Genomic DNA, 15559 nt, shown 5'->3' with positions numbered 1-15559 from the left:
TCCGCGCACTTAAAGTAGTTGAGCCCAATAAACGCACCTGCACAGGTTCATGACAGTTTCCAGCTGTGTTATTTCTACTAAATGTTATTGTTAAATGTATCAAAATTATAGCAAATTCCTGTAAATATTCTTACCTGAATATTCTTGCTATTGAGGGAGTGCAGCATAGGTTCACAAGATTAATTCCCGGGATGGCAGGACTGTCATATGCTGAGGGAATGGAGCAGCTGGGCTTGTTTACTCTGGAGTTTATAAGGATGAGAGGGGGATCTTATTGAAACATATAAGATTATTTAGGGTTTGGACTTGCTAGAGGTAGGAAACATGTTCCTGATGTTGGGGGAGACCAGAACCAGGGGCCACAGTTTAAGAATAAGGGGTAAGCCATTTAGAACTGAGATGAGGATACACTTTTTCCACACACAGAGTTGTAAGTCTGTGGAATTCTGTCTCAGAGGGCGGTGGTGACTGATTCTCTAGATACTTTCAAGTAAAGAGCTAGATAGGGCTCTTAAAGGTAGCAGAGTCAGGGGATATGCGGAAAAGGCAAGAATAGGGTACTGATTGGGGATGATCAGCCATGATCACATTGAATGGCGGTGTTGGCTCGAAGGGCCAAATGGTCTACTCCTGCACCTATTGTCTATTGTCTATTGTCTTATCTATATACTGATTACAACTCAGCAGAAGTATGTTAACAAACACTTCCAATAAACTGTACCATCTTTAGGACATTAATGAACATAAAACAGAACAGCACAGCGCAAGAATGGGCTCATCAGCCCACAATGTTTGTGCCGAACATGAAGCCCAGTTAAACTGATCTCATCTGCCTGTACATGACCCATATCATTCTATTCCCTGCATTTCCATTTGCCTATCCAAAAGCCTCTTATATGCCACAATCGCATCTCCCCTTCACATTTTGCTTATGCTGCTATGCATACTCATGAATGTGTATTTTCCTCTATCATCCATCTGTATGTGTACATGTTTTCATATGCATGGATGAAGATAAGTATGATAAATCATTTATGAGTGCAAGTGCATGACTACATGTAAATACATGCCTGGCCAAGAGAAAAGTAATAAAGATTAAAATCTGATAAAAATTTGATGTGTGGTGTTTTAGGTAAGTCATATGAAGATACTTTTGTAACGTGCTACCTACTATAGATCGGGCAGCACAGTGTCCCAGTGGTAGAGTTGCTGCCTTACAGAGCTAGAGACATGGGTTTGATATTGAATACGGGTGCTGACTGTACGGCGTTTGTATCTTCTCCCCGTGACCGCATGGATTTCCTCCGGGTGCTCTGGTTTCCCCCACAATCCAAAGACGCATAGGTTTTACGTTAATCGGCTTTGGTAAAGATTGTAAATTGTCCCTAGTGTGTAGGATAGTGCTAGTGTACGGGGATCGCAGCTTGGCGCAGGCTTGGTGGGCCGAAGGGCCTGTTTCCTCGCTGTATCTCTAAACTAAACTAAACTAAAACTAACCTGTGTAGATGTGTAGAATTGTAAGTCTGGGTCAGATTACATTGATTGGACATTTGCAAACACTTTGAGATATTGGTCCAAAACCCACACTTTCTGGCAAATGTAGCTTGTGGTAAGGCTACATTTTATTAACAAATCAAGATACAGCTTGTAAAACAGATTTCTTGCAGCTTTGGCACAGAGATGAAAAGCTAATTATTTTCCCTCGTGCAGACAGTGGTGCAAAAGTTGAGCCTAGACTTTGAAGTACTGGCTTACAGGAGTTGGCTGGTAAGGCTGATGACAGAATGAAAATGAAGTCAGTGAAATCAGATTCAACTGATCAAAGGTTATAATGTACGTGTTGGTCGTGATCAATATTTGACTAAAGCAAAGGATCTGAGTGTTGGGGTCCAATTCTCCTTGCACAACATGTTATTATTCAGAAGGTACACAATAATGCTGGAGAAACTCAGCGGATGCAGCAGCATCTATGGAGCAAAGGAAATAGGCAACGTTTCGGGCCAAAACCCTTCTTCAGACCATTCAGATATCAAGATACTTGCCTGGTCCTTTGACCTCAGCCTAACGCTGTTGAAAATTCTGGTGAGTGCAACACATGTATAATAGAAAATACTCCACAGTCATGCAGCATTTGTGGATAAAGGACAGAGTTAATGTTTCAAGTTGATAATAGTATTAATTGAAACAAAACAATAATGGTTTCTCCACAGATAGGGCAACACAATGGCAGAGTTGCTGCCTTACAGTGCCAGCGACCCTGGTTCAATCCTGATAACGGCACTATCTGTATGGAGTTTGCCATTTTCCCCCGTGTCCGAATGGGTTTTCCCCGGGTGCTCTGGTTTCCTCCCCCATTCCAAAGACACACAGGTTTGTAGGTAAATTGGCTTCAGTAAAAATTGTAAATTGTTCCTTAGTGTGTAGGATAGTGTTAGTGTACGGAGATCGCTGGTCGGTGTGGACTCGGTGGGCCGAAGGGTCTGTTTCCATGCTGTATCGCTAAAGATGCTGCATGACTGCTGAATATTTCCTGCTCTTCTCTGCTTTTAGGTCAGGCTTCCAGGCTTGATTTTATATATTTGTAGCAAGTGGGAATGTTTCCATATGGTAGGATTTCCTATATTTCCTGTTCAGCAAGAGACCTTTCTGTTCTGAGGTGAATGCAAAGATTCAATCAACTCCAATATATAACTAAAACATTTATTTAACTCGTCCATCGAAAGAACAGTGACCTCTCAGGGTCGACTAATAATTCTAACATGGTTTGGACATTTATTTGGACAACCGTTCTAGATTTATCCTCTTGTAGAGAAAGGAAATCCACTGGAAGAGGTGACGTTTCGGGTTGAAACCCTTCTTCCAGAAACACCTTTTCCTTTTACTCCAGAGATGCTGCTTGACCTGCTGAGTTACTACAGCTCTTTGTGTCTATCTTCAGTGTAAACCAGTTTCTGCAGTTTCTTCTTACACAGGGCAATGCCCCCCTCCCCCCTCCACCCCCCTACCCTCGGCCCATCCCCACCTCTTCTCACCTACATTTCAACCAGATCAACATTGAAGAAGCACAGTCTCTCGACTAATTGGAAGAGCCAATACTGCCTTGCAGGATCATTTGGCTTTCTTCTGTGGAAGATTATGGGGATTAATCTACCTTCAAGACTGTTAAGACATCTAATACCTCTGTTTAAAAGTATGAAAATTGAAAGGAAATGTGTAGGGCGAATTTATTCCACTGAGTCGTGGGTGATTGGTCTGCATTCCAGGGGTTGTGGTGGATGCAGATGCGATAGCAGCGGCAGCGGCAGCGGCCCGACTTCGGGGCTGTGGCGGCGTTTGGGCGGCGGCGACCCGACTTCGGAGCCTCGGAGGTTCGGCCGCGGGCCCAGTGGACGACATCGTCGGGAGCTCGCAGGTCACAGGTTGGTGACCTGTTTTTCCGGAGCTCCCGCAACTACAGCTGCATCCGCTGGACTGGAGGGCGGCAGCTTCCGCAGCTTCGATTGCCCTGGGCCGCGGAGTTTGAACCGGCCCGTTTGCGGAGCTCGGATTCAGCCACAGGACTGACTTACTTACCATCACCCGGTGGGGTCACAACATCGGAGGCCTGGATCGCCTCGACGCAGAGGGAGAACAAGGAGGGAAGAGACAAGGACTTTAAGACTTTTACCTTCCTTCACAGTGAGGAGGTGCCCGGTGAACTCACTGTGGTGGATGTTAAATTTGTGTTTATTGTGTGTTTTTGTTATTTCATTCTATGTATGACTGCAAGACACAAAATTTTGTTCAGACCGAAAGGTCTGAATGGCAATAAAGGATACATACTTATACTTATAGTGTCATTACAGAGGCTTTTGGATGTGCCTGGAATGAAAAGGTGTGGTTCATGTGCAGGGATATAAGATTAATTTATTTTGGCATCATTTTCAGCACCAACATAGTGGCCTGTTCCTGTGTTGTACTGTTTTATATTTTGTGTACTATGTTTATTTTCTAAATTAAGACTTGTGTAAAATGTCCCGTGGACACATTACCAATCTGTACCCAGCTGCTGGGGAATTCTACAGATATTCTGTTTGTGGTGAGAGTCAGAATATAGGATTGGTTTGTTCCTTGACCATAATTTCCTGGGTTCACTTTCAAATAGTGTCAACCCTGTGGTTTGGAGCTATTTTCTGCAGCATCTAATTGTAAAACAAACTACCCACAGAACGCTGTCTCGGAATATGCTTGTGGAGGACTGGCCCTTTGTGGTGGATTTCTACTGTTAGATTGTGCACTGGCAATTTATAAACCTTCCTCTCAGGATACGCTCCGACATTGTGATTGTTTACCTTTACACCTTCCTTACCATGAAGATACAGGCAATATGCATAACACTGAATGTTACAGCAATAGAGAATTGAATTGCATTTGAGTGTTAACAGCATAAAAATTGTTCTGGCAATACCAATTATAATTAGAACAGTTAAAAGCCTCCAATTTAACATGCATAAAGACTGGGTCATGCAAGTCCAGATTTTTTGTGTGCCACGTAATTCACTTATTTTGTAAGAAAAGGCATGAAGGAACTCTGGCAAAGAAGATTAAGGAAAATATCAAAGCATCGCTCTGGAACATAAGTGGAAACTGGAACACTCGGAAGAATCTCAGAGGTCATAGGGGGAATGTGCAAATTCCAAACAAGCAGTACTGAAGGTCAGAAATGAACCCAAATTGGCCACAAAGTATGTTAAGGGCAAAAGGGTAACCAGAGAAAGACTGTTCCATTAAAGATCAATGGGGCAATCTGTACATGGAGCTAGATGATGTCAATGTTAAATGAATACTTGGCCTTTATTCACAAAGGAGGACAAGCTCGTTGGACAACTCAGGGAGGTGGGGGTGGAGGGAGAAGGTTAAATTGTACAAGTTATATTAAAAATGAGATATTAGATGTCTTAATATGTCTGAGGTTAAATGAATCCCCATGGCCTGGTGAGATGTATCCCAAGCTGCTAGGGGCGAGAAGTAGGCCATTTGGCACATGTTTCAAATTTCAGAATACTGGTGTGATGTTAAAACAGAATCTAAATTCAAATAGAAAATTACATAACTGAAATACAGTGTACAGTTCTGGTCGACACACTATGGGAAGAATGCACTTACACTGTAAATGTGCAGAGGAAATTCACCCGTCTGTTGCCTTGGGTTTTTTATTTCATTCAGAGGATGTTTCGAGTATGGAATGCACTGCCTGAGGTGGTGAAATCAGGAACTGTCACAACATTTAAGAAGTATTGAGTTCATTATTTAAATTGCCAAAGCATAGGGCTAGGAGCTGGAAGATGGAATTAGTATAGATGGGTACTCAATGGATAGGGTGGGCCAAAGGGCCTACTTGTGTTTGACCGGTAGTTTAATGCACCTAAGCAGTTGCGTTTCATGGACATCAGTACTTTGAGTTCTGTTGTGCTATGAGTATGGGCAAGACAAATGTTGAATGACAGGGAGTGGTGATCATGCGCTAGCTTTTGCAAAGAGCAGCACTCCCCAGTTTCTTGTACAAACAAGGAACTGCAGATTTGCTTTATACCAAAAATAAACACCAAGTGCTTGAGTAACTATACGGGTCAGTATCTTTGTAGAAAAAGGATGGGTGATGTTTTGGGTCCCGATCCGAAACGTCACCCATCTTTTTTCTCCATGGATGCTGCCTGACCCGCTGAGATACTCCAGCACTTTGTGTCTATCCCCAATTTCATAGCCTGGCCACCATGGCTGGCACTGTGATAGCTAGTAATGGGACAAGTATTGTGTAGATGGATTTGAAACAGCACCGTAGATAGCTTTTCACAATAATAAGGATGTTTAGTTACTTAACAATGTGGCGTTTAACTTGGTCTGTCCTAGTACTTGCAATATATTAATGTTATAAATAAACTAGCTAAGAAAATCAGGCAATTGCAGCTACTTGATAATTGTGCAGTCAATTAGAGTGCAGTGGTAAATAGTTATAATTTTCTAGCTGCAGGGAAGAGAGTCCATATTTCATATTTCATTTTGTCAGTCATCCTTATCTCCGGTAGCACTCTGAAAGTTGACAGTTCAAGTTTCACTCCAGAGACTTGAAAGCAAAACAATACTGAACCTGCAGGCTAGTATTGAGGGGGCTCAGCGTTGATGGAATTGCCATCTTTTGGATGAGACATTAAGTACATTATCTGCAATCTCAATTGGATAAAGAAAAAAAGATTCTGTTCATATTTTATAGAGGAATGTGATAATCTGGTAACCTGTCCAATGACTAACTCTCACCCAAAATTAATAAAGCAGGGTGTGTGTAGGAAGGAACTGCGGATGCTGGTTTTAACCGATGATAGACACAAAAATAGATAGTTCCCTCTCCCCTGACTGAAGAAGCGTCTTGACCTGAAACGTCACCTATTCCTTTTCTCTATAGATGCTTCATGACCCGCTGAGTTACTCCACCATTTTGGGTCCATCTTCAGGGGGATGTTTGTGCGATCTGGCTTTGTGTCTACTCTTTGCCAAATTTCCTATAATTACCTCAACAACCAAATCTTACTGACTATGAAGTGCTTTGGCACTCCCTTAGATGGAGGATGATATTATTACGCAAGACTCTTTATTAAAGATTGTTTTGCCTTACAAATCATAATGAGAAATATTAACATATGATATATAAGGGGTAATGCTAATTCTCACTGGTAAGCAGAAACCAAGAGAGAGTGAATGGAGTCATAGAGTGAATGGTTAAAATGGGCCACAACATCCATTTACACTGATCCCACTGCCTTTATGCAGCAACGAAGCAGACAGAAGGAACCTTCCTTTATATGAGCAAATTGTGCTCAATGCAATGGGATACCTACTGCCATCCTGCCAGTGTAACCATAATTGTACCAGAGTCTGAGTAAATAAAGCTTCCTTCCACAAAAAAATATATATAGGTCTTTACTATAGTTTGGAACTGGTTCAGTTTCTTGCAGTGAGGACTTATATGTCAAACGGGCCTCTTGAGTTGTGGAACAGTGGGGCAGAGATAAATAATATTGGTTTGATCATGCCCGCAATATACCATAGGTCCCACTGTATCATTTTGTAAAGATGGCAGCTTCCTGGATCGCTGTGAGCTGAGATGCTGAACTTAACCCTTGGGCTATTAAGCAGCATCCTGGTAGCCATATCCGTGCACCCACTCACTGGCCAAGTGTGATTGGTTGAGAAGGACTATGGCAGGGTTGAATTAGCCGAGGCTTGTTTGGTGGGAGTAGGGCGGAGGTGCACAGGAGGTCACATTGGACATATGCTGCTGAGTGCTGGATTATATCGTCCACCCACTTACTTGTTTCCCAGCCCATTTTAAAATTATTTCTGTTGACTTAGTATGATGTTTTAATTAATGCCATAGTTGTTTTTACATTTGAAACCCGTAATAAAATCTTTGCTGTCGCACAACTACTTGATCCATTTAAAACAGAAGCTTCATTCCTTATTGCATAAGGAAATCTGGCAAATTATTGAGCAAAGCTAATTGACAGACTGCACAACTTCCAATACTAGTAATCTTCAAAACAATACAGACTATTATACAGCAATGAACATTCTCTGTAGAGTGGTAAATAAGGAGCTGCTATTTCTAATTTTTGTACGTTGAATTTCAATGTCAGTTGCAGAGAGATTACTGGTTGTGGGGAGAACATTCGTTAATGGGAGACATCAATAATAGTCATTTGTTCTACATTGCAGTGAGGGTCATAGGCTGAGAGGCCAAGGAATAGAGCAGTATTCCTTACTTTTGGTTGTGCTTAATTCAAGATTGGCCAAAATCAAGAAAAGGGGAACAAAATGACAATCAATTGCACATTAAACAGTTGTCATCAGTCTCAATGGTCTGCTAAATCAATATTTGATAATTGGTCTGGGAAATTTGGAAATTGTTCAAACCAATATTGATAAAACGAGCATTGCAAATATGTGAGTCATGATATTAAGGGATAAGCTTTGTTTAGTTTAGTTTAGAGATACAGCATGGAAACAGGCCCTTCGGCTGTCCAAGTCCCCGCCGAACATTAATCACCCGTTTACACGAGTTCAATGCTATCCCACTTCCTCATGCACTCGCTACATGCTAGGGGCAATTTTGCAGAGGCCAATTTGCCTGCAAACCTGCACATCTTTGGGATGTGGGAGGAAACCAAAGTACCTGGAGGTACACAGGGAGAACATGCAATCTCCACACAGATAGCACAAAAAGTCAGGATCGAACCCGGGTTGTTCCAGACACTCCGGGCCGCTGAGAGTTTTCACCCGATGCCAGAACTCCATCATCCGGCGAGTGGGCCTGAAGCATCGGGCTGCCGTAGCAGCGATTGCAGAGACCTCAATAGGCCCGACTATGGGTGAGCTGGGGATGGGACTGGACTTTGCTGCCTTCCCCCACAGTGGGAACCATTGTGGGAGGATGTTTTAATGTTTACTGTTAAATTCATTGATGTTGTGTCTTATCTTTATTTATGTGCTGCGATGGCAAGTTAAATTTCACTACACCAATTGGTGTATGTGATAATAAATGTCTTTTGTCCCTTGTCCTTTGATCACTGGCACTGTGAGACAGCAGCTCAACCAGCTCTGCCATTTTGCACTTAAATTTTTTTTGCAACAGGAGCTTATTGAAAATTGTATAACTTCCTAGTCAAACTATGGTCAAAATAATACAATACCAAGTTGAATTTTGCAGACATCAACACATACCGAGAGCATCAATACAAACTTTGACTTGCAACCTGCGCAATCATATGGGACTCTTCAGATCTGAGAATAAAATACCAAATAAAAACCTGCTGTTTCACTAAATTTCTGAGCAAAATATTACAGCAAATGTTTCAAAACTTGAGCACATCTGTTTAAAATCTCAGTTTAGTGGATGGAGAAACAGCAATTGATGTTGACCTTTGGCCCACCAAGGGTACATGGGTCTTTCCCAATCACATGAAACTGGTGTTCAAGACTATTACATTGCATGGTGACGAATAAGAAATGACCCTTCAACATGTTGTGACACAAAAGGCTTGCAGCACTGTGCAAAAGACCTGTGACAACATTTCCTCGCTCAACATATCAAGCCGGTACATGATCTACTGAATAATTTCAAGTAAACTAACAGATGCTTCATTGGCAATAAAAATGTAGAATTTGAAAACGGGTCTTTGGACTTAAAAGCCCTTGTCAGTGATTTGTTCTTTCACCCCTTCCATTTTAGCATGTCCCAAGTCCTGAATATTTTACTTTATTTCTAATCCTGCCGCCACTCTCCAAAGCACACTTGCCCTTTGTTTAGCTTAAGTGAGTTGATGGTTTTGATGACTATGAATTCCACTTTTTTGTAATTCTCAAATTTGGAAAGAGCTACCAAATATCGCTGCCGAGCCTATTAATATCTCAATGTACTGCACTCAGGTGCAGCTGTATGGGAAATAAATCTGCCTGGGCAGTTTGAGTAGATGTCACTGTTGTAAAGCACCGTTGGGAGCCATGCTTAATGTACGGGGAAAGACCATGGCAAATAAAATAATGGACCCCACCCCCATTATTATCTAAATTTACTTTCTCATTTTTGCAGAGCCTTTTATTGCGTATAATATAAGTGTTATAAAGTGGTCACACATATATTTCTACATACCCAGGAGAATAATTCCAATTTTAATAATCTTCCATTTATCTGAAATCTTGTATTTCTTCCATCATCCAGGTGAACTGACTGACTCTCTTCATGGACTTAACTTCCTTTCTAAAATGTACGTGCTGCTTACTGATTGTGATGCATATTTCAGAACATAAAAGCATAGAGGAGGGAGTTTACAATGATAATAATGGCTGGTACCTAGGAAAAATCTACTGGCAACTTATTCCAGTAAGTTTCTGCTTTCACAGTTCGGTATAATTTATATGAAAGCAGAGTTGGATATCACAGTGCAGGTATAATAAAGTGGCAAAGGAAAGGGTACTCTGCACATATCTGGTCTCCTTTTAGCACAGTAAATTAACTATTAGACAAAGGTCTTTGCTTATCACACCGTAATAGCTTTGTATATTATATTATTACTTCCTCGATCTATTTTAGAAACATAGAAACATAGAAAATAGGTGCAGGAGGAGGCCATTCGGCCCTTCGAGCCAGCACCGTCATTCATTGTGGTCATGGCTGATCGTCCCCTATCAATAACCCGTGCTTGCCTTCTCCCCATATCCCTTGACTCCACTAGCCCCTAGAGCTCTTTCTAACTCTCTCTTAAATCCATCCAGTGATTTGGCCTCCACTGCCTCCACTCCAATGTTGTTGTTAGTAAAAGTTTGGACTCTAATCCTTAAGATTTATTTTCTATTTGAATTTAGATTCTGTTTTAACATCACACCAGTATTCAGAAATTTGAAACATGTACCATGAAGTAGCGTGCTTTTGAAAACATGCTTGCACAGTGAATTATCTGTTTTTGCAGGGATCTTCAGATGAAGTGTGGAATCAGGGTAATGATAGGAGTGAAATCCAGAATGGAAGAAATGGCCCAGCATAACATAAGATTAATGCAAGGTTATAGAAGTGGGCAATTCATCCCTCTTTGTGTCCGCTGTTTCTATCTAATGAATCCTTATTTCACTACTCCTTCCACATATCTCTGCAAAAATCTTGTTTAACTATATATCCATATATTTCTGAAAGATAATCTTGAGTCTGCTTTCATTACCCTTCAGGACTATAAATTCCAAATTATAATAAATTACATTAAGAAACCCTTTTCATCGTCTCTCTTATTCTTTTGCCAATCATATTAAATCTTGATCCTTTGCCTACAAACTTACTTGTCAGTTAATACAGTTTTTTTTTCTTATTTGGCCTGTCAAAACCTTGCACAATTTTGAATAACTCCTTTGTCTACTATTTAGCTTATCTGCTCGAGGCCACACAATCACATCTTCCTAGTCTTTGTGTATCTCTGAAATCTTACATTCCTTGTGCTATCCTAGTCAATTCCGTCCACTCCTATCTGAAAAGCTGCACCATTTCTAATAATTTAACTGGAAATAATTCCTGCTGCGGCCTAACCAATGATTTATATTGTAATTCAAATACTCTAATAATATATTTCTTTAGACCCGAACATGTTAGAATCTACAAACTCTGCCTTTGTAAAAGACTGAAGTTCTTAAATCCATTAATAATGATTTTATAAAACAATGAGGAATCAATCCGATTGAAAAATTAAAAATAAAACAAACTGCAGAAAATGAAAGTGTTGAATTATTAAGGGATTATGAACTTCAGTCTTTCATAAACTATTGCTGTTTTTCGTCAAATCCTCTTCATGTGATTCTAGCACAAGTTTAAACTGTCATTAAGATTGATGGATAATAAATCCCACAAAATTTCCATTATATAACTAGCTCTACTTAAAATAAAAACCACATTTTAATCTAAGGTGGATCAAATAATACTCAACATCACAAGGGAAGACATCCCTTGGCCCATTTTATTTCATTTATCTAAGATGACCCTACAACTCTCCAACTTCCCTTTATAGTTTAAATAGTTCTAGTCTATTCCCCCCTCTCTGTTTAGTCAGACTTCCAATGTTTAGTATTAATCATTCATTGATGACTTCCAGAGATCGTCCCAGATTCCATTTTAAGTATAACATCCTGCTTCCTTTGGCTGTATTCATGCGGTTCAGGTTGAAATAATTTTCCAGTCTATCTATTCCAAATTGCCTCTGGCCATCAAGTGATGATACACATAACATCATTTAAACGTGATAGAATTTTGTTTCCATACAGCAAGTTCTACTTTTCTTAAGCCATAGACTTAACGCAAACATAAAATAGGCCAAATTGGTCATTAACTGTAGATCAACAGAACATTCAGCTCCATACCTTGAATAAAATGACATCTTGCTCAGGTCCAATTCAGTTTCAACTGGCTGATAATGCTGAAGAGAAAATATACAAGGAACAAATTACATTGATTTTGAGATTTCAGCTGGAGCTAAAAAACAGATAAAAAGGACAGTGTGTGCTGTCATGGACTGTTGACCAACCTGTCCAGGGGAACAAACTGTATCCATGGCTCAATTGTGATGTGCTTTAACCCACCACTTAAGTGCCACCCATCAATTAAAAGTACAGATGCTTATATATGTTGGACTGTTGAAATGAAAATGTACTGATTTGATACAGATTACATCACTGGATGATGAAATGTGCCACAGGCAATTGCTTCTAATGTGCTGCGGAAATACAATGTGGCAGCTGACCTAAATTTGTCCAGAGAAGGAAACCTATGACATAACCTGTGCTAATGATGACAAGTTGATACTTTCACTTGGGAATAAAATCACAAATTTATAAATGTAAAAATTATTTCTTTGAGATAGGAACCAAATGAATGAGTGTTAAAGCATGCATGTCAATGCCTTTTATGAAATTCAGTGCCATTGAAGCACAACGATGGATTGGTACATCATAATGCCTTTAGAATAAAGGCATTATGGGGTACCAATGGCATTATTCTTTTAAGAGTATACTTAATCTTCCTTCACTGTACCATCCTGGCTAAGATATAGAAACATAGAAACATAGAAAACAGGTGCAGGAGTAGGCCATTCGGCCCTTCGAGCCTGCACCGCCATTCAATATGATCATGGCTGATCATCCAACTCAGTATCCTGTTCCTGCCTTCTCGCCATACCCCCTGATTCCTTTACCCTTTGTTTAGAGTTTCTTGTGTTGGAGAGTTTATGTGCAAACATCTCTTGCTTAAAGCATTAGCCCCAACTGTGATGCTGCTTTTGCTGGCCAAAAAGCAGACCAATACATAATTGGCTTCATGGTAGGAATCAAAAGGATATGGTGGGAGGTTTTTTTTTATGGACTGGAGGCTTCGGACCAGGGTGTTCTTCAGGGATCAGTGCTTGGCCTATTCTCATGTAATCTCTATAACAACAATTTGGATGGGAATGTACAAGCATGGTTAGTAAGTTGATACTAAAATGAGTGGTATCTTGGACAGTGACGAAGGTTACCAAGAAATATGGAAGGATTCCCATCTGCTGGGTAAGTGGGCCGAGGAATGATAAATGGAGTTTAATTCAGGTAAGTGTGGGGTGATGCATTTCTGAAAGTCAAACCTGGGTGGACATTTACTGTGAATGGTACAGGCATGTGGAGTGTTGCAGTTCAGATGGACGTTAGAGTATAACGACATAGATTCCTGAAAGTGGCGTTACAAGTGGACAGGGTGACCTTGAGCAGTAAGGGCATGAGTGGTTGACAGCCGAAACAGTGGCTGCCAGCCAGACAGTGATCTGGTGTGCACTCTATGCCTCTTTGGTAATGAGATACAATATAGTATCTATTCCTATATATTCTAGTTTGAGGTTCTTGCACTTTCTATTTTATTAACTTGTTTGCTCTATAACATAATCTTTAATTACATGTTCAGCAGACATATAAAACTTAAAACACATGCAGTTCCATCACAAATTTAACCAAAGAAGTAAGGTATCATTAGTACTGGAAACAAAGCATTATAACATACTCTTCTTCATTGCTTGTTTATTTTCACCTTGCTTGCTTCAATTTTGTTATAATTCAAGTAAACCGCTGTTCACACCAATTGTGACATCTCTGTATTGGCCTGTAAGGTGTATGAATGCTTTTTATAGTTCTATTCTTCTCCTCCTGTAACCAGCCCACATTCAGTTTAAACCTGGGCATAGGCCTAAAGTTGGTAAACCAAATCTGCAGTATTTATTAGAGTCAAACATTTCAAATATTTCAAGCAAAGGTCCACAAAGCCGTGGGTATGGGATATTTATTACATATTTCTACCTAAGTTCACAATCCTTTCCTAATGGTGTTAGGCATGCCTGAGGTCTTATCCTCTAAAATGCAAACTTGTTATATAATCTACAAAGAGGTTTAGAGGCTTTTGAATTGTTCTTTTGGGATCCAGGTTAGTATTTTTAGCTAAATTAGAACCATTGTAAGGCACATTGTTATGATTGTACACACTGTACTCGCTGTATACACTGTACTCACTGTATTCACTGTACTCATTGTAAAGCACAAATTAGAAGCATTGTAAGGTAAAAAAGCTGTTCACTGTATCTTGGTACATGTGACACTATTACATTAAACTAAACCAAACCCATGGTATTTTTATCGGTTTGGTTTATTTTAAAGATGCAGCGTGGATAAAGGCCCTTAGGCCCACCGAGTTTGCGTTGACCAGCGATCACCACATACACGAGTTCTATCCGACTCACTGGCAACAATTTACTGAAGTTAATTAACCGACAAACTTGCATGACTTTGCAATGTGGGAGGAAACCGAAGCGCCCGGAGAAAACCCACGCGGTCACATGGAGAATGTACAACTCCGTACAGATAGCACCCGTAGTCAGGATCAAACTCGGGTCTCTGGTGGTGCAAGGCAGCAACTCTACTGCTGTGCAACTGTGCCAAACCCTCATTGTTCATGCACTTACACTTTCTTAAAATTACAACCTTTGGAAAATCCAATGGACTATGAAGTCAATTAAAAAAACAAAACAAATGCAGACAACATTAGGAATTAGGAAGAATTAATGTGGCGTGGAAGAGAAGAAACCTACAAGGCCATGAGACTCCAGCAAAGATCCATAAGTATAAATATAATAATACCGATTGTTATAATGAATGATTGCAGTAATGAATGTTGTATAAAGTTTTTTATTCCCCCCATACAAAATATCTGTTAAAAACAATGCTGAATATTTCATCCATGTTTCGGTGCACCATGTAAAGTCCCATGGAAAATCATTTGTAGTTTATCTTCCAGAGTAAATTGTCCCGTCAGGTGAACATAAAAATTCTATGGCATTATATTAGGGACGATGAGAGCCATCGGCATGTGTCCAGACCAGTATTTATCTCACAACAGATTATATAACTAGTAATTAAAGTTCATAAGTGATAGGAGCAGAATTAGGCCCTTTGGCCTTCAGGTCTACTCTGCCATTCAATCATGGCTGCTCTATCTCTCCTTCCTGATCCCATTCTCCTGCCTTCTTCCCATAACCCCCGACACACATACTAATCCAGAATCTATCTGCACCTTAAAAACATCCATTGACTTGGCCTCCACACCCTTCTATGGCAATGAATTCCACAGATTCACCACCTTCTGACTAAATAAATTCCTCCTCAATTGCTTCCTAAAGGACCATTCTTTAACTCTGGGACTGACCTCAAGTCCTAGACTCTCGCTAGTGAAAACATCCTCTCCACACCCACTCTACCCATGCCTAAAGATTAGGTTATGGTTGTTAATCGGAGTTTATTGTGCACAAATTTGTAATTGCTTTTCCTTCATTTTTAGTTTAGTTTAGTTTAGTTCATTTTTGCCTGGTAAAGTCTGTTTAGAAATAGTTTAAAAATGGTTCAATGGTTCAATTATTTAATGGCGCTTTTATTGTCACATGTGCCAAGTGCAAACGCACAATTAAATAGTTGTCTTACAAAC

At 40.2% G+C, this 15559-nt stretch overlaps 1 protein-coding gene across 3 annotated transcripts in view; it reads right to left on the bottom strand.

Annotated features, from left to right (window-relative positions):
- The window catches only part of ppp2r3a (protein phosphatase 2, regulatory subunit B'', alpha), a 261434-nt gene that overhangs the window by 156524 nt on the left and 89351 nt on the right, over positions 1 to 15559 (bottom strand). For 2 of the 3 annotated variants that reach the window (XM_055646173.1, XM_055646175.1), the window contains exon 3: positions 11929 to 11984. The exons of the other annotated variant lie outside the window; for it this stretch is intronic. The gene's annotated coding sequence lies outside the window, so the exon portion shown is untranslated. The remainder of the gene's footprint in view (positions 1 to 11928; positions 11985 to 15559) is intronic. 3 annotated transcript variants of the gene reach the window in all.

The sequence above is a fragment of the Leucoraja erinacea genome, chromosome 14, assembly GCF_028641065.1.
Source record: "Leucoraja erinacea ecotype New England chromosome 14, Leri_hhj_1, whole genome shotgun sequence".
In the NCBI taxonomy this organism is placed as follows: domain Eukaryota; kingdom Metazoa; phylum Chordata; class Chondrichthyes; order Rajiformes; family Rajidae; genus Leucoraja; species Leucoraja erinaceus.
Note: the sequence above shows the minus strand (reverse complement) of the source record. Positions and strands in the feature narration are given on the sequence as shown.